At 42.0% G+C, this 24,779-nt stretch overlaps 2 long non-coding RNA genes across 12 annotated transcripts in view; one reads left to right on the top strand and one right to left on the bottom strand.

The window, feature by feature from the left end:
* The window catches only part of LOC135302688 (uncharacterized), a 75,535-nt gene extending 70,430 nt beyond the window's left edge, over positions 1–5,105 (bottom strand). For 3 of the 11 annotated variants that reach the window (XR_010364250.1, XR_010364253.1, XR_010364251.1), the window contains exon 1: positions 4,555–5,104. This is a non-coding gene — a long non-coding RNA (uncharacterized LOC135302688). Of the gene's footprint in view, positions 1–4,064; positions 4,462–4,554 lie in introns of those variants that run through there. The other 8 variants (XR_010364255.1, XR_010364254.1, XR_010364256.1 and 5 more) reach the window with 7 other exon arrangements.
* Positions 4,169–7,900, top strand: LOC135302689 (uncharacterized). Its single transcript, XR_010364261.1, has 3 exons — positions 4,169–5,008; positions 6,766–6,962; positions 7,658–7,900. It is a non-coding gene; the product is annotated as an uncharacterized LOC135302689 (long non-coding RNA).
* The last annotated feature ends 16,879 nt before the right edge of the window (positions 7,901–24,779 follow it).

Below are 24,779 nucleotides of genomic sequence, written 5' to 3'. Positions count from 1 at the left end.
CCGACTTGCCTGGAATTTGGTTAAAGTGTTTCACAGAAAGTAATTTACAGATGGGGAGCTTTCATCCTGCACTGCCAAACTATTCAGGGCCTGATTCAGCAATCCATAACTGGCTTAATTATGAATTAGTGCTATGAACACCTACATTTATATTTAATTTTCTGAAGAAAATGTATCTGCTCACTCACTTAATGGCAATGCCATTCTTAAGTCTTTGTAGGATTCAGGCTTTGCTCGAATAATGGAATTACTTGTAAACAGGATATGGAGTTACTTGATTATTTAGAAGCACACTTTGGCTTTACAGGTATCTTAGAATAGCATCCATTCCTCTGTTATTTTGGTGGGCCTACATCATGTAATTCCAATCTGAACACAGATTCTGAACACCCAGTTTTTTGAGGATTCATGAGGTGCTGTTTTGTTTTTCTTACATTTTCAGGGAAAAGAAAACAGAGCTCACTGTGCCAGCCGTGTTCACAGTTTTGCAAACCAGCCAGCAGAAATGACCCAGCGAGGAAATTCCTGGTGCAAAGTACTGGGTTCTGTGCTCCGATGGCCGAGACTTAAGTACAAAGAAAGGAAAAAGGGCATTGTGCAAAGCCCCAGAAGATGAACCTTATGAAGGTGGTGGGAGTGGGAGTAAGAGTTGAGATCTACCTTGTCCCCAGCTGATGAGGTGGCAGGCAGCTCTGCCCTTGCTGCACGCCTTCCAGCACTGGGTCCGAAGACAGCCCTGGCTGTTCAGCCTCTGCCCGCCCATGAGCTCTGTGGCAGTGGCTCCTGTACCTAAAGCTCTCCCCATCCTTGACACTATTTAGTCAAGGCCCTGGGGGGCATTTCATCAACTCTGAATTACCCTTTTTGTGGCTTACGCCCAAAGCAGTATGACTTCATCAGGATGTTGCTACGGGATGACTCCTTACTGAGATTTCCATGATCCTACTTCTGTCCTTACATTAGCATTTGGGTATTCTGCATGTGGAAACAGTGGCCCCACCGGGTTCGAGTGTGTATGAGGAGATGAAATTTGAATTTCATCTGACTATATGTAAGAACTATAGTTCTATCATCTGACTATATGTAAGAACTATAGTTCTATCATCTGACTATATGTAAGAACTATTAATCTGCCTTGTACTAAAATATATTTTTGGAATTTGTTTTGCAAAATCCAGAATGCCACAAAAGCAGGGCAACTGTGCTGAACCAGGGCAAATATTTCCACCACTGAAGTTATTTACAACTTTCAAATTACTTTAGGGGAAAAAAAAAAGACAAATAATGATTTAGGTTCTAATAATACTTTAAAATAGTAGCATTATAAATACACTATATTTAATTTTCCACTCTTCACTTTTAATTCACCTATTTGCAAGTGCATGTATTAACTTTTTTCAAGAACAAAAGTTGAATGTCTTCCCCAGAAAAGAGATGCAGTACTGATGAGGATGGAATTAATAGATTTGCTCTGCATCCAGCAGGAGCAGAGGAAATATGAGCAGAAACATACCTATCTATTCAGAGGTGCTTCTCCTCTTTTCTCCCCAATTGCTGCTCTCTTTGGAGACCTAGTGACTAACAAAGATCCCCAGTGGTTTCCTAATTTTGGCCTAGGATGCAGCAGAAGTTTACAGTAGCCAAAAGGAGAATTTTATGTTTTAACAATACAGCCTTTGGCAACACTGAGTTGGGGAAGCATTTGGGTAATGCTCTCAGGCACATGGTGGGATTCTTGGGGTGTCCTGTCCAGGGCCAGGAGTTGGACTTGATGATCCTGACATGTCCCTTCCAACTTGTCATATTCTATGATTCTGTGATAATCAGTTTAGGCAGGAGTCATCAGTCACATCCATGCTTGGGGCTTGCTGTTAACCCCAGGGATGACTTCTGGATGGGTCAGTGCAAGTCTTTGGGGGCAAAGAGCCAGATACAGAGGGAAGCAGATGCAAATTAAAACCAGCTCCTTTGGTTCCTGTTGGCCTTGATGGAGTTGTGGTAGGGAAGGAGCGGTTTTGGTCACCAAAGGAAATTCCTGCGTGTCTCCCACCAGCAGCACCTCCTGCCCTCAGCTTCTCATTCCATAAAATGCAGCTAATAGTTCCTTACCCTGTACATGGCTGCAAGCTTAATCGACTGAGGTTTATAAGGTGCTTTAGGAGCCTTGACTGCAAGTTGCTGCAGACTTGCTAACTACATTATTTCAAAATAAAATAAACACATTTTATACAATCAAAAGGAAAAGAGGGAAAAAAATTCACCAGTCCTTTCTCCCCTCCAAGTCAGCTTCTCAGAATTTCTCCAGCATAAGCTATACTGCAGTCCTTGCTCACGGCTTCACAAATAGACATAGCTGGTTGGCCAAGAGATTTTCTTACCCTGGTGTTTATAATTCCAATTGGTGTAAAATTTCCTGATGGTTAACACATCCCGTTACAGACACTTTTGAATGAATGACTCATTCCCCAATAATTGACTAGCTTTGTAATTTGGGAAGTAAAAATCACATTTATGAGTCCCTGGAGGGAAGGCCTATAATGTTGTGCATAAAAAGTAGATAAATCATAAAACCTGATTTTTTTTTCATTTGTAAAAGCTTCCATTAGCCTTTGTGTGCACATTAAAGCAATGCCCTCTAAATATGTGCAGCTGCTTTAAATCACTGGTGCACTTTAAAATCAAGTCTTTTTATATCGTGATGTTAAAATTACATGTTGGTTACTGTAATTCTGTCTTGTTTTTTGTGGGACATCCTTGGATCAGATCTGCTTCTGGGAAAACCTCTCCCTTTGCACTAAGTTTTCTAATCCCTGTAAGCAGAAGCCTAAGCATTTTGCAGCCTGTGGAAATGGTGTTTATCAGGTAAACAAGGAAGACAAACAGAAAGGACCAGTCAGTGCCAGTGCAAATAGGGCCCCATCCTCACTTAGCAGATGCATGAATTTTAGACTGAGGTTTCAAATAAATGCGCAGTGTGATTCTAATGGGATTTGACAAGGGTATTTGATGGCTGCAAGGCAAATCTATTATTATCTACAGAATATCTAGTTACAAATGTAACCCCCCAAAGGTGGTACTGAAACTACATAAAATTTAAACTCCTGAATGAAATGGCTGTGCCACTTGCTTTGCCTCTGCAGTCTAAAAGTTCCACGCACCTTTATGCTAGCAAGGCCTTTTCCCACATTTTCAGAGTACTGTAAATTAGTTTAGTATGCTTGAAAGAACCTGTAATTGTAACTGCTCTTGTTGACACATCAGCTTGATGCCACACAGAGCACGACTGGGACCATATCCTTTGGTTTTGCAGCTACAGTGCATTTCAAGTGCTTGACAGGTCCAGCGCTAAGATGTTCTGAATTAGATTTGAATTACAACCGCTAAATGCCCTTGTCAAAGCTTGTTATGCCTGAAACTAGCCATATACATTTAACTGACTATTCCTATGGAAGATATACTGCTTAAACAAAGACATACTCCAAAGTTTCATACAGAATTGTCAAAATATAATTGAGTTAAAAAAACAACTAAAGCATAAGAAGAGCAATCTTTACTGCCTTTTCCCTCCTTTTCCTCTTTGAAATAAATCCAAAGGACAATTTAGTGGAATCTTAGTATAAAATAAAAAGAGTACTTGCAGTTCCCACAGAGACATTGAAATTTATACAAACAGCAGATTCATCCATACATTGATCCTAGTGTCAGGAAAGCCCATAGCAGAACTTTAGGATCTTACCCTGTGAAAAATATTTCACATCACGTTGCTGGCATTGGAGAGCATCTGGTGCTTCAGAAAAAAAATGAACTAAAGCTAGCACATTGATGAGGATCAGGATCAAGCCTTGATTCTGGAGGACTCCAAATTCATACTTCATCACATAAGGAAAGCACAATATTTATACATCTAGACATGTGTGTGGGAGCACATACCTCAATGTCCATATGCAGTATGTAATGCACGTATGCAGTGTTTATACAATTTAATAGAAACATAATAGAAGCTTCCCTCTAACTTGCAGATGCATTTGGGATCACATACTGGTTCTACAAGGCCCTAATCATACCTTCTTAGGCTAGAAAATAGCAACCAAAGAGCACAAGGCTGATTTTGACAGTGTTTGAAACGCAGTTGGTGCCATGGAGATGTGAGTAGCTCACGGGGCATGCAGTGTGCTGCTGGTTGTTAAGCCCTGGGCTGCTGACACGGGCTGTGTGGCTGCTGGGGTGCTCTGCTGAGGCTGACCTGGCTGCCAGAGAAAGTGCTGGTGTGAGCACTGCAATGGCCAAAGAGATCACCTAAAGCTGAAGGCTGAGAGAAAAGACTGAGGGCTTCCTGCAGCCTAGCTGACTATCCCAAATCCTTTCTGAGCACAAGAAGCAGGACAGATTTGCTTAACCTAAACCCACAAAGGCTCAGGCAGCACAGAAGAGGCCGGCCATTGCAACTGTCAAAGACAAGACAACCACAGGCCTGCGTGTGTATGCGAGTTAACATCATCAGCTTCTCTTCCAAATTCTCCTGCATGAATGAAACAAAGCATCTTGGGAAAATACCTGTTGCCTCATCATAGATTTCCTGGTTGAATTTGCAAGTCACATACTTCTGGAAGTTTTCTAGACTGGAGGGCAGGTCTGCTATGATGTGCTCCCAGGTCTGCATTTGCTGACCTGAGCGCAGACACAGCCCCTGGAGCCCTCCTTGCTGCTCCTCCCTTTCTCACAGTGTGAGCACACAGCATTTCAGAAGGGCTTTGCTGGCCTTCCCCACCAGGGAGCCAGCACATGGCAGCGGCATTTGTTCTGAAGGATCCCATGCCCTTCCACCCACAGCAGATGTAGATGTAGACTCAACATCGGTCCTGTTTTTCCACAATAAGGATAAAGGCCCTTCCTGTGTGTGCCTTGGCCTGTAGGTTGTAGCTCCTCTGGGGAAGAGACTGTCCACCCCTGGGAAGTGAAGGAAACACCCAGCACAGTGGCGTGCCATTTCACCCGGGGCCTCTAGAAGGTACTGTAAGACAAACAGACAATAATCCTGCTGTGTGGATAAGGGCTAGACAAAGACCAGGACACTGCTCAGGGCTGCGTTCCCATCTCTGGTGGAGCAGTGGTGCAAACAGATTGGGAGCACACAACCAAGATTTCTCCCATCTGAAGCTGCCCTTAGCATTACCTCAAAAGATGAATTCTCCAGCAGCAGCAACTACAAAAAGGTTTCTAACCCCATTCCAAGAGCAAAATGTGGCTTGAACTGGTCAAAACCTGCTGACAGCCTTAAGCAGCATGAGAAACCTGTTTCATGATGGCAGTTGGTTATTTTAAAACTGAGCTGAAAGATTAATGGTGAGATTTTCAAAAAATGTAGGCTCTCAATGACAGGAACTGACAATTTGCTCATGCAATTTCCCATCGCTGTGTGTGCAGTAGGGAGGAACGGGTGGGCAAAATGACACACAGCCATTCTGTGCCTACACTTTTTCTGGAAATCCCAGCCCTGAAAAAGCAATAAGCAAATAAGAAAAGCATTTATATGAAAGGCAGAAAGACTTAGGCTGAGAAATACATTGATATTCTTTGTTAATTTTTTTATTCAATTAAAAGGCACATGCTGATTATTTTTAGCAGTGTCCCCCTGATACAATTCAGATGTAAATCACATTTCTGTAGTCAGCTGCTGCTGTTTAAGCAGAAATATTTTGACACTATAATTACAGGGTTGAAACTATGCTTTACATTAGTGTATAAAACACTCATTAAATTAAAATTCCTCCATGAAATCATGAAAATAAACAGTCTGTCTGAACTAGCATCAACAAATTCACAGGATGCTTCTGCGTTTTCTCAGGGCTGGCCTTCAAGTGACTGTGTTACAAGGCCCTTATTTAACCGTGAAGTGTTAAAGGTTCACATTCTTTTGAAGGTCCCATTCTGCTTATTTTTAAAATTATTGCTTTAATTGTTTTTACAACTTGTAAGATTTTAAAGCTATTAAGCCTCAAAGTTGTGGGAAAAATTAAAATTGTGATTATTACAACTTGCATAAGTCTGTGAGATGCCTGTGGCACTGCATTTTTTTCCAAGCTGGATTAAATAAAAGGTGTCCGTGGCACCATATGTGGCATGTCACATTGGTCTATTATGGCTGAGAAGCAGGATACATAATGTATACACAGCACCTTGAGGGATGGAAAAGAAACCAAAAACTTCAGATGGTAATGTGTTAGGGGATCCTTCTTGTCCTCTCCTCCCAACCATCTCCTTGCCTTTCATTTCCCTCCCATCCATCATGAACCTGATAGTCCTGAAGACAGCAGGTCCTGTCTGTGCCTCGAAGCAGGCAGAAGTTTCCGGCAGGAGGTTCTTCCAGGACAGGAGCATCCCAGTGAGGTTCATCCACATTGCAGGAGTGGGAACGAGGGGAAGAGAGCCTTAGCCCTGCCCTACTAACACGAGGATTCATTTACTAGGTCTGTTTTCATTTGCTTCACTCCCAAGGATAAGAAGACAAAAAGAGAGGTCACTGACCATGGGAAAAGACAGTCTGCTCTGGCCTGATGGTCTCATCAGAGGGACCACTGATGGGCAATTGCATCAGCCCAGGTTCCTCCACCACCCACCATGGGCAAAGCTTCCTGGGTGGGACCACGGTCAAGACCCCTGAGCCCCACAGGCATTCCCTGAGCATGCTGGAAAATCTGCATATGTTGACACACTAATCCCTATAAGCCCTGACTGGTTTTGTTTGTTTTCTCTTCATCTGTACAGTGTCACTGGTCTTCACAGTGCACAGAGCGAGCTGTGGCTCTGCTGGGCTTGGGAGTGAATGCACGGTATCTTCAAGATGCAGATGATGTAATCACAGTGGTCTGAGACATTTTTGCTACATCTATATTCCACCAAAATCCACAATTATGGTTGACTTTTCTGTGATTGAAGATATTCCAGAAAGATGGACTGCAATGGTAATTGCACCATTTTATCTTAAGATATGAATCTGAGACTGATCCCTCTGGTCTTATGAAATTACAGTCAACATGTTATTTTCTCCATTTGTGCATGAAACGTATATGCAACAGTGGTTGCTGCAATGTATATTTAGCCTTAACTTGTCAGAGCCATCAGCTAGAAAATATTCAAACCCTTCAACCATTTTATTAATTGGGATTATGGACAAGAAAGTCTGTTTCAGAGTGTGTAAGCTTTAGTACACACTGTAATTCAACAGTAAAGATTTTTTTTTAATGTGGCAGTTGTTTTCTTTCAGCTGGCACATGGATGATTGTTTTTTCTGTCCAGTATTACTTGCATTATGGTTAGCCCTCCTCTACCAGAGGATGACATTTTCCAAACTGGGTAAGAATAACCTTATTTTCAGACCCCAGATATTATAGCCCAATGAATAAGAAAATAAAGCTTTTTACCACTGGAAAACATTAATATATTATTCTGGCTTCACATTATCATGATACTTGTGGGGTATGTTCAGTGTGATTTTGAGAAATCCCACTAATAATAGCAGAAGTTACCCTTTTATTTTTGTTCCAGATCATTCCACAAAATATATTTAGTTCTCAAATTAGATAACTAACAATTTTTTTTTTAAACTTAATATGTTTATTCAGATATATTATTGGAACTCTTGGTCTTGGATTTTCAGATTCTAAACAGAATCTCATGATGATTCCTTCTGATTTTTGAACACTTCATGCAGTTTCGTTGTTAAATGCGGAAAGAAACCCCAGAAAGAAGCCCAGAGAAACATTTCTTGGCTAATACAGGCTTCTTCAGAAGGACAAAGAATTTTTAAAAATCTAATTTTTTTTCTTGCAAAAGAAAAACAGGTCAAAAAATATTCCTAGTAAGTTATTAAAAATATTCACCATTAAATTTCTCAAACACATTGCCTTTACTGCCTCTGTTTGGATTGCCACAGGACGCACATGAACCCTTCTACATAGTTATAGTTTACTTTCTGTTGATATTTTCTAGTGTCTGCTTACCACTCTTTTTTCTTAAAAACATCACTGTTAGCAAAGTTCCTGTCTACGACAGTCACAGAAGAAAAACAGCTGAAATGAGCTCAGGACTTGTTTTAAGAAAAATATTTTTCTAGAAATTCTTTGCTGGGACTATCTCTTATTAAAGACATTACATACATAAAATTTAGTGAGAAGTAAATGATGACACATTGGTGTAAGGGTGAGTGTAAACTCTGAGACCAGAGTGACTTAAAACAGTACCTAGTGATGGCAGCATAAACAGACATTAGTAAACACTTGCCATGACCAATGCCCAAATAGATTACTCTGCAGTATATATGTTTACAGAAATAGTAATTTTGATGAATTTAAGGCACTTAAGATATGAGCCTTACATTTCAGAGCTGTGTGACTGCCCACTGATGTCAGCGAATTTAACTGCCTGGTCCTACCTCTTTGGGCACAGCTTTTGGAATATTTTTGAGTAACTCCACAAACACAACTCCATAATCTTTATTTTCCAATGGCTATTCTACCTCCCCATTTCCCCCTGTGACTGGAGCAGCTCTAGGGAATAGCATCAGCTGCACCATCAGCTGGCTCTGCTGGCAGACAACTCAAGGAACACACAGCTGAAGTAGACAGAATGAGGAATTATGACCAATGACCTGCTCATCCTCTCAGTAAAGCAGATTTCTGTAGGCATTAGGATTTTACTCTTTTTTAAAGTTGAGGAAGCTGCAGCCTAAGTTTTCCAGTGGTACAGCCATCATCCCAGCTGGAAGGCCTTGGCAGGAGGTAGAAGTGGAGGTGACAGACTGACAATCTTTGGAAAATGTGAATGTATGACACGCACACACTCCCCACCATGGTGACAAAGACTGTTAACTGAGAATCAGATCACTGTCAGTGCTGCAAATGGTAGCAGACTTCAATTTAATGCTCACATTTTTCCTGAAAACTGGAGAGGTGCTTCAGGCTCCTCTACTTCAGAGACCCTGGAAATATTTAGGAGGCAAAAGAGGGACCAGTCCCCTTTTAGTGCCCAAGACTTCTCCTGGACTTGCTCCAGAGTGGCTTGAAGGCCAATTTCCATACAAGTCCCCTGCCTGAGCAAAGTGCAAGGGTCTCCTGCAATATCCAGTGGAGAGCAAAGTTTGAGCCAGAGATGCAGTGTTGTTCTACTTCTCCTCCCTCTTGGCAACCAGGTGTGAGGCAGGAATAAACAACTCAAGCTTTGGAAACATCCTTAACTCCACTGTGTCCCCAGGGGTTTGGAAGGCGCTGGTTGCAGGGAAGGTGCTAGACAGTAACTCCTGAGCATGAAGGATAAAACCTCTGGGGCAACACCCACAAAGGGGCATTTTGCTGCCCTTCTACCAGCAGGCTTTTGGCAACTAGGTGTTAATGGCCATCTTCACCTCAGCTGAGTGTCCAGTGATGAGGTTAGAGCATTAACACTCAGACTGACACAGGAAAAAAACGATGGAAACATTACTTGGCCTTGCAGGCAGCTAGAACTCCCTCTCTCCACCACCTCCACCTCCCTCAGCCTCTCACTCACATGTCCCCAGGCACACTTGCAGCCTCTGATCACTTTATTGGTTCCAGGGGAAGAATATTACTTGTTCTTTGCACAGATCTCTCTGCCTTCCCCTACCTCTCTCTTTCTTCCCATCCTCAATTCCTGAATATGTTAGTAGTACTAAATAAGCAGCACATCAAATGGTTTTGAAGCTTCCTCTGGCAAAACCATAAAATCTGCACTGGTAAAATATGTATATATTTCTGTCCCAGATTCCCAATCTGTTTCCTTTAAATCCAATAAAATTTATATCATAGGGCTTAAGGGCAGAGAGCTTCATACAATTGAAACTGATTCAGTAAATGCAAAACATAAAAATAAAGTATTGGCATTCGGTATTCCTATGTTTCAATACTGCTTTGATATTTCACTATGAAACTTAAACTGGGCTGGGGTTTTATGCATTCTTTTTCTCCCTCTTTTGTTCCCCCACTTTTTCCTTTGAATTTCATCTCTTTAATCACTGGACCATGGATCAGAAATTCTCACAACTTGTTTGTGGATGGCCAGAGTCTAAAGCAACAGCTTGTTTAGGAGTTATTTCACCATCTGTTCTTGCTTTTTCCATTAGATGGCTGGTTTTACACAGAGATTCATTTTATCGTTCTCTCTGTAGTGCATCATCTTGTTTCATTCACATACTCACACAATTGCTCACTTATCTTCCTGTTTGTGCACAGTACCTATTTGTACATGGAGTGCACATTCTTCAACAGGCAATATTCTCCACTGACTTTCACCAGGACCACATGTAACTCATGGGAGCCAGGGCTGGGATTTCCTAAAATTGTATAATAGATCCAAAGTTCTGGTGGCTGAAAGGGGCTGTTATGATTATCTAGTCTGACTTTTGATATAACAAAGGCCATAAAACAACAAAGACGAAGAAGCAATTCCTGAGCCAAACAAAAACCCTTTGGCTAAGCTGGAAAATGTTAACAGAGATCTCCAGTTTGGGTAATCCACTACAGCTTTGGAGAAGTTGTTCCAGCAGTCAGAGGTAGCTGGCCTCTTTTTGTGAGGAAAACCTCACTGCATTCTAAAGTTTCCCTTTGCAGACACTGATTCGTATTCCCTTTCCACTGATAAAATCAAGACCTATTTGATACCCAAAATTTTCTCCCCATAATGGATTCTGGGTGTGCTGGTGGCCCCCAGAGGAGAGAGCAGGCACCCAAGCTATCCACTGAGCAGCAGTGAGCTGTTGGAGTTATTCCACTTTCATCTGCAACCATGCCCAGTTTCTGTCTGACAAAATAAATAGGTTGCATTGCTTTCAATTTTTGCTATAAAGCAGGTTTTGAAGACCTTATCAGCTCATACATTTCTGAACATTTCTCAGTTGTAATCCTGCAACAGACTTGCAAGAAATGGTGTTGCAAAATACTCTCAGTTCTGGGCTGAGGAAGCTTTTTCATCATCAAGCTGAATCACCTGATCCTGTCTGTATCACAGCAAGGCTTGATCTCTGCTGTCTGAAAGCAAGCACAGATGACCATGTGCATAGGTCACACACTTCTGATCGCTTCATCTGCACAGGAAAATGCAGATTAGACTCCACATGACACATGAAGTTGATACCACCTCAGCAGAGAAAATTAGAATAACTAACTTTTCGAATTTCTTCCTAGCCCTGTTTCCCATGTGTCTAAAATACATTTAATTCACAAGGCTATGTAATTAATGTTTATTTTCCTACCATCACCTGCATTCAATGATTTAAACATCTCCCTAAAGCTTTCTGAGGCAATTTTGAACAGCCATTTAAAATACTTATATAGATATACTAGAAAAATCTTTTATTTCCTCCAAAACCTGGGATTCTATGTCAATGTGATAATTTCATAACATCTTCTCATTTCAACATTTAATGTGATATAGTGACATCATTTCCATAAGTAAAACTACCATAAGCTGAGGGGCTGACAACTCACAGCCTGAAAAGTGAGAGATTGGAGCCTTGCACTGCTGGGAGGGTGAATGGAGCTGGAGCATGGCAGGGTCAGCCATGGACTAATTAATGTCTAATCCCTGGACTGAACAAGAGATTAGACATGAAAATCTGAATGGCTTTAGCTTTAGAAAAACTATTTTTCAAACAACTTTTTATCTATTACTTGGTAAAATTTTCCACCCAAAAAGTGGTATTTGTCAATGAGCTTTTCTCAGAACATCTAGTGTTTAGCTTTTCAAAAACTTCTTTGTAAGGGAAAGATTTTTGCAGTTCACTGAGGAAAGCAAAAAAAAAAAAATTAGGAAGCTTTATAATTTTTTTTCTTAATAATCCCTTTACATTCCTGGTTTATCTGATCTTATGAACTATTCTTGAAGTTACCAAGAACAGCACCTGGCCTATGATTTCCTCTCTTGCGTGTGTCTCCTTTTTTGTCACACTTGGTGGCTCATGGCATTTTTCAGGTTTTTTTCTGATGTACAGTTATTTTCAGAAATTCATTTTTTCATGTATACAGAGACATTTTGCTACGGGGGCCTGAAAGAGACAGAATTCAACTGGAGTATCACAAATTCTGAAGCATCCTTTTAATGGCCAAATAGCTGACCTCTGGTTCTTGGGAAGGAGCCCTGGGTAATTCAGCCTGTTCTGTGGGGTGACTGCCATTTTAAGTTGCATCATGCCTGTTTGTTAGTGCAAATTGCTTAACACATCCAGCTCTTTGAAGACAGCAAGAAATCAGTTTGACAAGCATTCATTATTCTGAAATCACATATTAAAGAGAGTAACATTTGCAAAAGTACCACAACTATTAAGGGAGAAGAACTTATATGAGGTATAACCTTACTGTGCAGCGGGTAACAGAAGCATTAATAGGAAAAACCTAAGTGGAAACACTTGACAAAATAAATTAAAGCACAGCCTTCCCCTTAAAAGTGACTGAAAATGGCATCCTAGGGTCCCATGTTTATTATGTGTTACCAAGTCCAGATCAGATTTGCTCAATGTACAAATAAGGGGTGAAATTCTAGCTGGGTTGAATTCAACTAGAGCTTTGCAGATTACTTCAATGGGGCCAGGATTTCATCCTAGGAAACTTTTTTTTTTCCTTTTTCAGCAGTCTGTGGAGACTTAACTTGGAAGATCACAAGACTGGTTGAAATGTGAAACAGAAAAATCCTAAAAAATTTTAAAATTGTTTCCACTTTGTAGGGATGAAAGCAGGCCAGTGTTTAATTTCTGTATTTTATAGCTGAAGATTTTACATATGGTGTTTTTTATCAATCTTCTTATCAAGGATATCGCTGACATGTTTACTGGCATTCTTTTCTGCTAGAAACACAGAATTTGGAAAAATGAAAAATCTAAATGATCATGTTGGCATTGATCTTGATACACTTGTCAGCAAAAATGTCAACAAAAAAAAGAAGCCAAATCATGATGTGAAAAAGTCCACTTTTTCTAATGATCTTTGTCTTGAGAAAAAGTGAGCTTTTGAAAGAGAGGAGGACAGAACAGCTTTGCCACAACACGGACTCGCATTCCCCAGTGGTTTGTGTATGTGGACTGGTTTTTTGGGTGCCTCAGGTGATTTCTCAACCTGCAGCTCATGAAGGCTGGTGGCTGCTAGCCCTGAGTGCCTTAAGATGTTGCAGAAGCCTGTGGAGAAGGGAAGCACACTGTGCTTCCCTCCTCTCTGGCACTGATGGGGCTGTGGCTCGGGCTGGGGAAGGAAGTTTGTTTTGCCATTTCCCATGCTGTACTCTTTCTGTGGTTAAAAAGAGGCTCCAGACTCCAGAGCTGTCAATCTGGCACTTTTCACTAGCACTTAAAAACAATTTCAAAATCTATTAAAGAAATGAGATCCCAAACCTGCTGTATGCAAACAGACAACAGCAAGAGCCATATCAAGGGCTTTGATTGCAGGCGAGGCTGGCTGGAAAGAGCCGGTGCTGTGCGGATATTGCATTTTATTCTTGATAGCACAGGACCTCGCTGGGCTTCTGTCATGTTTAAGCTGTCTGTTTCCATCAGGAAAAGGTCTTACAAGCACAAAACACATGGTCAGCCTTTCAGCCCTGTTTCAAATTTCTGCAACACAATAAATCCGTTTGTTTTTATTTCTTCTTTCTGTAAACATTGCTCCATCTAACGTAGTAACTGCTGTTTATACAGTGCAGTAAAAGCACAGGTCAGAGCACAATAAGATTATAGTCTTACTTCAATATGTCCAATCCACAATAAAATAAAACCTTACAAAATATCCAGAGGAACAGTTTGGGGTTCTCTTCATATTAATGTATCTCGTATGGGAGGGTTGTATTGGGGCATAATATTTTCCACAGCTGTCAGGACTTATTTAAAAGGCAATATCCTTTTTCTGGGATTTTATTTAGGTTCTGTTTATACCATGTGTAGGATTGTTAATCCCATGATGTATGACTCAGTGGTGTATGATTACTTGAAGGTAATATGTACAAAATGAGCTAAATATTTTGGGATCGATCCTTGGGATTAAACACGCCGGGCTCACAAGAGAGGGCCAGTATGATAAGGAGGGGACAGAAAGGTAACTCCAGTCTGCTTTTGTGCCATGTGCTCGGCCCAAAGGCAAACATCAGTCCTGCTCAAGTGCATTCCCCATTTTCTGTGGCCTCTGTGCTCCCCTCCACAGGGAGGCTCAGATGCTTTGAAAGTCTTGAATCCTTTTCCACAACTCTCTGTGCTATACCCCCCTGGGAAGGAAGGTGCATTTATCCCCCTGCCCTGGCTCTGTTCCATTCACTGGGGCATGCCTGAAGAGGCAGAAATCCTAAAGGGTCAGCTACCTCAACTTTCATGAGTGAGTTAACCATGAATGTTGATACAGCATTCTGTGGGCTATTTGACAAGAAATACAAAACACATAGTATGTCTTCAGGTTTAGAGAACATGAAACGTGGCTTCATTTCGTGGGCAGCACGAATGCCCTGAGATGTGTTTCCGATCAGCTGAGAGTTCTTTGAGATGGAAAACAGAGGCATACCTAAATCCACTGGGCTAAACTCATCCAAAGTGTAACTTTGGCCTTACACCAGGAATGTATTTGGCCCACAGGTACTTATTTTTGTCATTTAGTCACGTTCTTTCCAAATGAATGGAAATGAAAGGACACATTAAAAGGCCATAAAGGAGCTGTACTATTAGGTTGCTAATTTCCTCAGTGTGTTTTGTAACCAGCTTGTTTGGTTAGAGAATTTATAGAGACACCATCTTCAGTACTACCAAACCCTACGTACTGCTGGAGAAAGATGAAATATTAAGAAATATAGACTTGTTAAGGTAACAATAATCACCAGAGCAACAAGGTGCAACAAGGCCAGAACCTCATGAGTATTTAAGTGCCTGGAAAAGAAGACAGGCTCCCAAGGGGATTGTTTTACATTGCCCATATGCCTGACTCCCCCAGGTCATGAGTGGGTGGTTGAGATGGGAAGGAAGAGCTCAGACATCTGAGTAAGATGCCAGGCCAAGATGATTTAGCAGCTGAAATCCAGGTAAGTGTTTTTGCCATTTTAATGCATAATATAGTCAGCTTTTGAAGGGTATAAAGCAAAACAATTCTCTTGAAGGACAGGACCTGAAAAAGACTTAGTTGCTGGGTGTATCACCAGGAGATATCAATGTGAAACTTTGAAATCTCTGAGGCCTTGGCTCATCCCAGCCCTGCAGTTACCTTGATTGATGCTTTTGAGCTCTGAGCACCCCTCTAATCTTACACAGCTGCATAAAACTACCAGGAACAACCTGCACTGTCGTACAGTGTTCAAGGTCTCCTACCAGAAAGAACACTGAGAGAGATGCCCCACCAATGCAAGGCTGCTCAGGAGGCTGGGAGGAGGCTCCAGCCCCAGCCACGGGCAGGCAAGGAAAAATAGGCAACAGCAAAGTAGGAGGAGAAAAGGTGACTCCCCATGGCAGAATGGGCCTGCTTTGCTTGAGATTTTGGAGGCCATCTGGAGGAATGGCTTCTGTGGGGCTGGAGGGTACAACCCCCTGCATTGCTGATTGTTCTCACTGCTGAGTTGATGCACAGAGCAACACGGGGCAGAGGGAGAGAAAGCAGCTGGGAAGGGTCCATGAAATATGGGGAGAGCCAGTATGGGACAGCATGGGACCAGTACACTGCTGTGTTACCTCAGCATGAGGGAGTTGGGAAGGACATGGCCTGTTTCAGAGAAAATAGATGGGCTTGAGGTGCTTTCACCACTTAAAGCCAGATTCAGAAGTATTTACGTATCCCTAGGTAGAGATCTGAAACCTGATTAGAGGGAAAGGCTGGAAGGTATTCAGTGCAGCACAGCTGTGCTAGGCTCTATTTGTACATTCCCCAGGTGGAAAATCATGTTCAAACTTTGCTCTTATCATGGAATCATGTATTAGTTTGGGTTGGAAGGCACCTTTGAGATCATCTAGCTCCAGCCTCCCTGCCATGGGCAGGGACAGTTTCCACTAGACTAAGTTGCTCCAAGCACTGTCTGTCTGGCCTTGGACACTTCCAGGGATGGGATATTCACAGGGACAACATGTACCAGTGTCTGGCCACCCTCAGAGTGAAGAATTTCTTCCTAATATCAGATTAAATCTACTCTATTTCACTTTTCTGCAACAATTAACTCTTTTCAAGCCCAAAGAGGCCATATGGGCAGCCTTGGCACCACAGCTGAGGGCAGGAACTGAGAGGAGGTTGTGAAGAACTTTAGGGAAAAGTGGGGAGATGTCTAGGGCAGTGGGAAGGGTGCTGGAAGTTCTCCCTAGGCTGAACTAGGTGATCTGGGCAGTCATTTCACCACCACACTTACAGGCAGCGTTCCACCAGCAGTGCAGCAGCCTTGGTTACAGCTGAGCCATGACTGCTTTGATGGAAAACAGCTCTTAATGGGATGAATTTTGTACCTGCAATTTTCCTCCAGACTGCCAGTATGAGACTTACTCAGCAGGGAAATTACTCTTAGGGAGAGTGGCAGAGCTTTTCTCATACAGGATGTTAAACACAGCAAGATGTTACTCAAACATCTGTAGGTGAGATTCCAACCAGCACACATTGTGCTGGCCACCCCTGGCAAACCAGGGGGCATCTGCTGGTTCCTGACACAACCTCTTCTTCCCTCTTATTCCCAGATGTTACCCTGCATTTTAAAAAAAATTTAAAATACTGAGTAAAATTACTTTTCTCATGTCAAAGTGTTTGCTGGAAAATTACAGGGAGACAACGTGATTCCAGGCAGTGGGATGCATCCTTCCAGGGATGGGAACAGCAATGAATCCTCACAAAATTGGGACAGTGGCTTAAAAATAATCCATGTGTTTCATTTGCTTAAAAATGCAAGGCAACTGCGGCCTGCTCTCCTGCTTTTCAACCCTGAATAATGAGTTTGCTTCCAGTTCCAAAGTTTTCTGTGTCCCCATGATATCTAGAAATTTACATTTCTTCATTCAGAAGTTAAGAAATATTGATTGTTCAGGCTTTTTTTTCCCTACCAACACAGTGGTGCATTGTGCAATGTACTGGATATCATGCTGTTGGGTAGCTTTTGACATCATGTCTCCATTGACGTACAGCTACAATTAGAAAAAAAATTGAGAAGTCTTATGTACACTTCATAATCTGACAGACCTATCCTATTTATCATTTCAATGGGCCAAATCCTGAAGATATTTATTAGCTATGGATAAGATTTTGTTTATTTTTCAGTGCAGATAAAAGACTTTGTCTCAGAGCTGGACCTTCTGCTGGATGCTATACAAACCTTCCTTTTATTTTAGGGAAAAGAACATTTACACAGTGTTTTCCAGGCAAATATTGCCTTGCTCTGCCCATGCTCAGAGCAGAGTGAATGCAATGGGCTTGTGTTAGCATAGTGTGGTATCTGTCCTAATCTACATTTCAAAAAATTAACAGGGCTGCAGCAACCATAAGTTCTGGTCAGGACAGGACATAGCAGAAGTTTGTCTTTGTACAATGAGACATTAAACCACTTCAGAAAATGGACAGAGCAGGCTTAGATATAGGCAAGCTCTCCAAGTGACTTACAGAAGCTGTTAGCTTCAGTTGGTGAAAGATGCAGGATTTTCTGCTGCAATTTAATATTTTTTACACATAAAAGCAGCTGAAGACCTTCTGAAGCCATTAATGTGTCTGGTGAAAACTGTGGAAATTGATGGAAGTTTTGTCCAGCCTTCCTGTAAGCACTATTTGATGATGAAGGCAAGGCCAGAGTGGTACCTGGCATAGCTAACTGTTGTGGTTAGCTCTTTGGAGTTCCATCACCACCAAAACCACATGGCTTCTACAAAAACCCCAATAATTTCCCATGCCCCATGTTCCCCTTTCTATTTTACTCTGGAGCTGACTGCCCTCTGAAGAGGAACTTGCCTGGAGAGCTGATATTTGGAAGCTGACACTGTGACCATGTTTTAGGCCCAGTCAGAAGCTGCAGTCTCCAATTTTCTGCATTGTGCAGCACAGAAAGAAAATTAAGCTTCTACATTGGCATTCTTGAGACAAAGAGGTTCCATGGTGTGCCTGGTATCCAAGGGCAGGGGCTTTCCTCTAATTCTCATTACTTGTGACAAGCTCTGGTTGCATGTAAATAACTCCTGCACACAATAATGCTATTATCCAGTAGTGTCTTTTTCTTGCCTTTCAATATCATTGTTAAGATTATTTACATGGCCCCTTGCTCTTCAGTTAACACCCTTCCAGACATACTATTTTCTTGCTCTATAATTATCTAGCCATTGTAAAGCTGAATTGGCAGGCACTATATTTTAATTCTGGCACTTTTAGCCTAATTGGGGATAACTACATCAAGAGAAGATGGTCAGTGGCAAATGAGCACTTTTTTACCCTGAAAAATAATAGTTAGCTGCTGCTTCAATCATTTTTTGACAACTCAACATTTTAATATTTTTTGAATATATATTTCTATGAGGAGAAAGCTATTACTAATACACCATACAAGCATGTCCTGTCCATAAATCTGTATTTTTTTTTATTATGGTACAGCTTCACAACTCAAAACAGTGTGGGTGACTTTCTGCATTAATTTCAGTAGGCATGTCTAGCAAGAACTACAGCCTCTCCACCTGGTGAAGCAGGACCAAGAGCTGCTAGACATCCTGTGGGCCACTAAAGGGGTCATGGAACAGCTTAATGGACAAATCAGAGAAATCAGGGCTCAAGAGAAACATGTGACAGCAGCAATGTGAAAATCTGGGACTGCTGTCCCTGGGATTACAGAGGTTTTTCTACACTTTGCAAAGTATTTAAACTTATTCATGACATATGGGCCTTGGAAGTCAGACAAGTCTTGTGAGATATTAAATATGCAATGCCTTGTGGTGACAAATGTACACTGCTGAACACAGGGTGACAGGGCCATGTTTTGGGGCAGCTTGTGGCTTTGTCATCTCTTTGTGGGGGTTGATGTGAGCAGTGCTGGGACATGCCAGTGCAAACATTCTCCATGACCTGTCCAGCATCCCAGCCAACACAGATCCCCATGGGCTGTCAGAAGGGACTTCAGATCCTGCAGAAAACTTCTCATGACACCACAAGGCCCATTGGGATGCAAGAGACCTCCTGCCCCTCCAAAGTCTTTCTTCTCACCTCAGGTCAGCTTCAAAATCCCTTTGGTCTGTGGGAACCCAAAACACTCTTTCATTTCACTCTTGTGCTGGTGTCTAGTGCACTACAAGAATAAAATAACTCAAATCTTTCCTAGGCCTTTAATCTAAGAGTTTCAACCTATACATTTGTACCTCTACTAAATATCTTGCTTATTCTAGCTCAGAATTTCTGCATAATCCATCCATCCAATACACCCTATAGCAAATATTTTGCCCTGTCATCTCCTTGTAAAGAGAGGGTGTCAAATACACGGCCACCTCATTGGACACAGCTAGGGAAACAGTTTAGTCTTCCCAGTAGAGTAATTAGAGAAATCATCCCACCTAGTTGGTCAGCTCTAGCCAAACACCTAATCAGCCAGGCTGGAAGCAGGAAACTTGTGATACACATGGACTGAAGGGGAAGGACATGCAGCACATGCAGTCATACATGGAGAATTCATGGTTTTGACACCTGTGCTCTCAGGGATCCTACAGTGGGATTCAGTCTGAGTAAAGTAGCTCTGAATACTGGAGAGCTGTTAAAAGGCTGTGATGGACTCTCCTGGTAACTCCTCCAGGGAAGGCAAACCTGTGAGCTCAGCTGTGCTTGTGTACATTGTGTCCCTGCTTGATAAAATTGCTATCATATTTTGAAGAGCAGCACTCCAGATGCAGTCACAAGCAAAAGAAGAAGAAAAATGTACTCTTTCCCACCCAAACAAAAAGAAAGTTATCCATGAGACTTCTTTTGGTCCAGTATTTCTATAGTATAGTTCAAAAAGCACTATACTGCATTGTGTCCCACCACATGCCTGCTACAAACCCTGAGCAAAAAGGATCTGATAACTCAAAGACTGGAGTTTCCTCCTTTCCTCATTTTCTTGAAGTTTCTTTTTGCCCTATTTAGATTTGTGCTGCATGTCAAAAATCCCCAAATTCTCCAAACCAATAATTGTCTGTTGTGACAATACTCTAACTCAATAACAAGACTGGAATTTAATTAAAATCTCTTATTTCAGTCCTTCTATGTACAAGTTAGTAATCCTTGAACTTTTCATGAACTAAAAGTCTTTTTCGAAGAGCCAGGCATTTTGGCAGAGGAAAGAATGGAGATGAGTAAACTTGAGAAGTGTATTGGCATCACTGCTCTTTCTGTGTCTTCAGTTCTTGAAATGGAGACAAGACAAGGAACTTGACCAATATTGACAGACAACACTCATTTTTGCTGTGTCCCATGGTGGCAGTGCAGGAATTGTTTCTTGTCTTTTTTATTTAGTACTAGGATCTTAATGGGCTTTCTTACTTTTCTTCTTCATCTCCATAGGGAAGAATATTTCTTTTCCTTTCCATTTTATTTCCATTTGCCTCACCAAAGGAACTCTTCATAGAAAAAAGAGAAAACTACAACAGAACTGTTCATCCTAATGTGTTTCTAGCATGGTTCCACATTTATAGATGAGACTTAGCTGTGCTTCTCTTATGCGCTTTAATTAAGTCAAAGTCCCACCACACCCAATAGAAACCTTTGGCTTGGAAGTGTGACCGGAGGCATCAAGGGAAACAAGGAATTCAGTGGAACAAGGTAGTCAGTGCACTAATTAGTGTCCAACATCTGCATCAGAAGTCTGAAAAATGTGATTTTGAGCCTGTGTCTGAAAGGACATGAACTGTTCTTTCCTTTGTGCTCAGCCACGTGTACCTGTGCCTCGCTGCGCTCACAGCAGGACTCGAGGAGCTGAGGCCATTGGATGGGGGAACTGATCTGACTGACCTAAGGAAACATGAAGCAAAAGGACAGGAAAATCCAGTACAACCAGTATGTCTCTAGGATGACAAGGAGGCTACAGCTGGCTGTAAAACTACACCCAGGTATATGGAAAATAACATTTAAAACATCTGATCTATGATTATTTATTGCCATGCATCAGCAGAATATCCTGTTAGCATAGAATAAATTCACTCCAGAATTCTCCGGCCTCAGCTCACCAGAAAATGTGTATGTTTAAGTTCTCAAACTCAAACACAAACATGTTTCTTTGAAGAGTGAAGTCTGCTTGGAATTCATAAAAAGTGTTCTTGTATTATGGATTTTAATATTTATTTTAACTTTCTGAAGAACCAGAAGAAAAGACTCATTTATCAATGGTGCATTTCAGCAGGAGAAATTTGCTTCTGCAGGGGTGTCTGTCAGCTGCTCTTAGGAGGAGGAAGGCAGCAGGTTTCCAAAGCTTTGCCTATTTGTACCAGAGGTCTCAATTAGGTCAGGGTACCTTCCTTGCTGAAATGGGCTGCAGTGAGATTTCCAAGCTGACACTACTAAAATGCTGTAGCAGAAAGAAAAACTATCTGACTTGTGAACTGAAATGAGGTTTTTGATAACTGCAGAAGTGAAATAATACATCCTATTCACCAGTGATGTTCAGATGGGTCACAGTGTAGAAAACATTTCAGAATCATTGATTAGACATCTGCCAGAGAAAGGCAAGCAAACCTCATAGGAGAAGACATTTTTCAATCAGCAGTGCTCATAACACTGCCCATGGAAGCTGTTCCATTACAAACAGCTCTGTTTCCTCTGCTAAAGGTATAGTGGAAACATCTCATTTTTATTTAGCTGATCAGACAATCATTTCTTTGCAAAGTGGAGTGTGCTATAAAACATGCAGAATGAGGTCTTTAAGAAATTATACATTTTCTTGGACAGTTTTTAATTTTAGATGTCTGAGTCTTATTACTGTCCAGTCAGAGCTTGCTGGCACTTGGAGAGTGCCAGCTTCCTTAGTGTTTGAAGTGACAACTACATGAACTGTGACATTTTAAAAGCATGATGTCTGCTAGGCATGTCTCAAAAGTTGTATGTGTTTGTTAAGTCCATAAATCTTCATGTCCACTTGTTGCATTACAGTTTTAAATTCAGATTCCAAGTTTTGCTTATTTTTGCCAAAAAAAATGTATATGCCAGTGTTTAATATTTCACTGCAAATTTATTAAAACTGGGAGAACTCATGTAGAGTAAGGCCCTCAGACAGAGGATGTGTCTATACTGCAGCCTGGAGGTGTGACTGTGACTTGAGCAGGCAGCAGTAGTTTTCATCTGGCTTGCTGGGTACTGATAACAGTGCAGTGATGGCAGCAGAAGGCTGAGTAGCCCATGGAGATCTGTTGTGCACCTTCCCATCATTTCCAAGCACTCTGAGGCTGCTAGGTTCAAGCTGGGTTGGAGAGTTTTCATGAGCTGCAATCCTCATTGAGTTTCTACACGCTGACAGACAAAAGCCAGAGGAGATTATATTAGAACTCCTAATATACTGCATTAGTTCTTTGAACTTCTTTACTGTGCAGTGACCACACCCTGGAAGAGAATATCCAGAGAAGCTGTGGAGTCTCCCTCACTGAAGGTATTCAAGAACTGTCTGGACACATTCTGTGATTCTGTGTCTCTTGCTGGGCCCATCTGATTAGAGGTGCTTCAGCTCTTCTTTGGAAGAGGAGAGTAAGGGAGCAGCAGAGGCTCTGAGATGTCTCAGGACCTGCTGGGTGAAAAGCTGTGAGGAGGCAGGAAGAAGAAGGTACAAGAAACGCCCATGGGGACATAATATCTTGTGTGCAGACTGTTCACTCTACTCCATCCTATGGGACTGGGCCAAGCAAGCTCAGAACAGCCAAGAGAAGGCACCTTCTTACCCAGAAGGTGAGACAACTACTGCTACAGCATGTAGTGATGGCCAAAATATAAAAAGGATTCAAGAAGGAATAAAAATTTTAAAAAGTGTATATTAATCCCTGTGGTGGGGACATAACCTGAAGCTCCATTAGGAATCCACAAGGTATGAAGCCCTGTGATTAGATGGTTTACCAAGGAGGATAACTCTTCACTAACTTCGTTGCTTATGTTCTTTCCTCAGACACCTACAGACAGCTGCAAAGGTCCCTCCTGGCAGGGCAGCCTTCCAGTCTGATCTGTTCTGACAGTTGTATGTAGTTCACCCCCAGAACAGACTGGCTTCCTCCATATATATGTTTTCATTTCTAGTGAACAACTTGCCAGTGAGATGAAGTGACAAGGAACCATTTGTATAATGACATTCTATAAGAGTGACAGATCTGGGATACAATAAGATATTGTTTTTTACATTGTTTGAACAAGCAGTTATTTTCCAGAGTACAGAAAGAACAAGGGTGAGTGCTGCTCTAATAGCTCCAGAGTACATCTGCAATACTGTATATTTAATAGGAAATGTGCTTGACAGAGTGGATCAGACCAGTGGTCTACTCTCTTCATCAGTAGTTATTCCCAGAGAGTTCATAGGAATGTGAGAGACATCCCACAACAGACCACTAGAAAAGAATCTTTTCATAAGAAAACCATCTCCTTAACTCACTTTGTTTAATGATGTCTTCCCTACTTTGAAGGCTGATACCTTTTCCACTTTGAACCTCTTATTATTCATATAAATTCCTAACCCTGCAGAGCAGTTGGCCTCAGTAATACTTCCTGGCAGAAAGTTCCACAGGTTAATTATGTGCTAATTATTTCCCATGTTCCCTTTAAAATACCTGCATCCAAGTCAAAGAAAATGCTCACCTCCCTTTGGTTTCAGTAGACTCAGGGGCTCTGGGCCTTGGCAGTTGGGGGTGGCACTGACAAGGTGGTGAGGAATCCAGCTATACATGCAGTTTACCTTAAATGGAGCGTACTCCAGCTGCCCTCATTTTTGATAGAGATCTGAGCGCTGCAGAGATTTAAGGTTCCCCACAGTGATCCATCATGGCTCTAGACGCAAACAGAGCTGCATTCTGGGATGTGCAGCTCCCCGTGGAGCATTTTTCCACTCCAACAAAGAGGTCATTGTGTGTGTGTTTGTGTGCGTGCGGGGTGGACGGGGAGCAGGCAGCGAGCCACAGCGCACAGACTGGTACCTGCAGAAGTATTAAGTAAATTGCTTCTGTCCCACCCTCAAGGTAAATCGCTAAATGCTCGCTTGTGTCTGACACGAGCATGCTGAGCTGGTGCTTTGATTCGTGCCTTCCAGGTCCAGTTTCACACCATACCTATTCTGACCACTGTCAACCTGAAAGAAATGGCCCAGCTCTCCCTCACCTGTCCACTCTCAACCATTTCCAATGAGTTCCTTGTGCTGGGACCACTCTGTACTGACCCATCAGCTGACGGAGTAACCTGAGCACCAGGGCAGCAGCTGGTCCTGGTGATGCTGCCATGGCTGGTGTGATGGGACACACAGGCTGGGAGCACACGGCTGGAGGTCTCACAGAAGCTCACAGCCAGGGGCACAGGAGATTGGTGTCAGCTCCTGAAATTTTTATGCAGTAGGTCAGATGAGGAACCTGATCCAGCTTAAAGCTACCATGACCTTAAAACAGAAAAATAGCTTAAGATAGGCTGTGATGAGAATAGGTCCCTTGCCCAGCTCAGTGTGCAGGCTGCAAGCACTGCTGCTGGGGTGGCAGGGGCAGGAACACAGTGCTGGGAGGGCAGGAAAGCAAGGTTGGATGTCAGTCTACACAGTGATTAGATTACAGGGATTGAAAAATGATAATCTTTTTCACCTTTTAGTCCTTTCATTTGGGAAACTCTAAACATGCTACT

Source organism: Passer domesticus, chromosome 6 (genome assembly GCF_036417665.1).
Source record: "Passer domesticus isolate bPasDom1 chromosome 6, bPasDom1.hap1, whole genome shotgun sequence".
Classification (NCBI taxonomy): Eukaryota; Metazoa; Chordata; class Aves; order Passeriformes; family Passeridae; genus Passer; species Passer domesticus.
The sequence above is the reverse complement of the archived record's forward strand: the minus strand, read 5'-3'. Positions and strand labels throughout refer to the sequence as shown.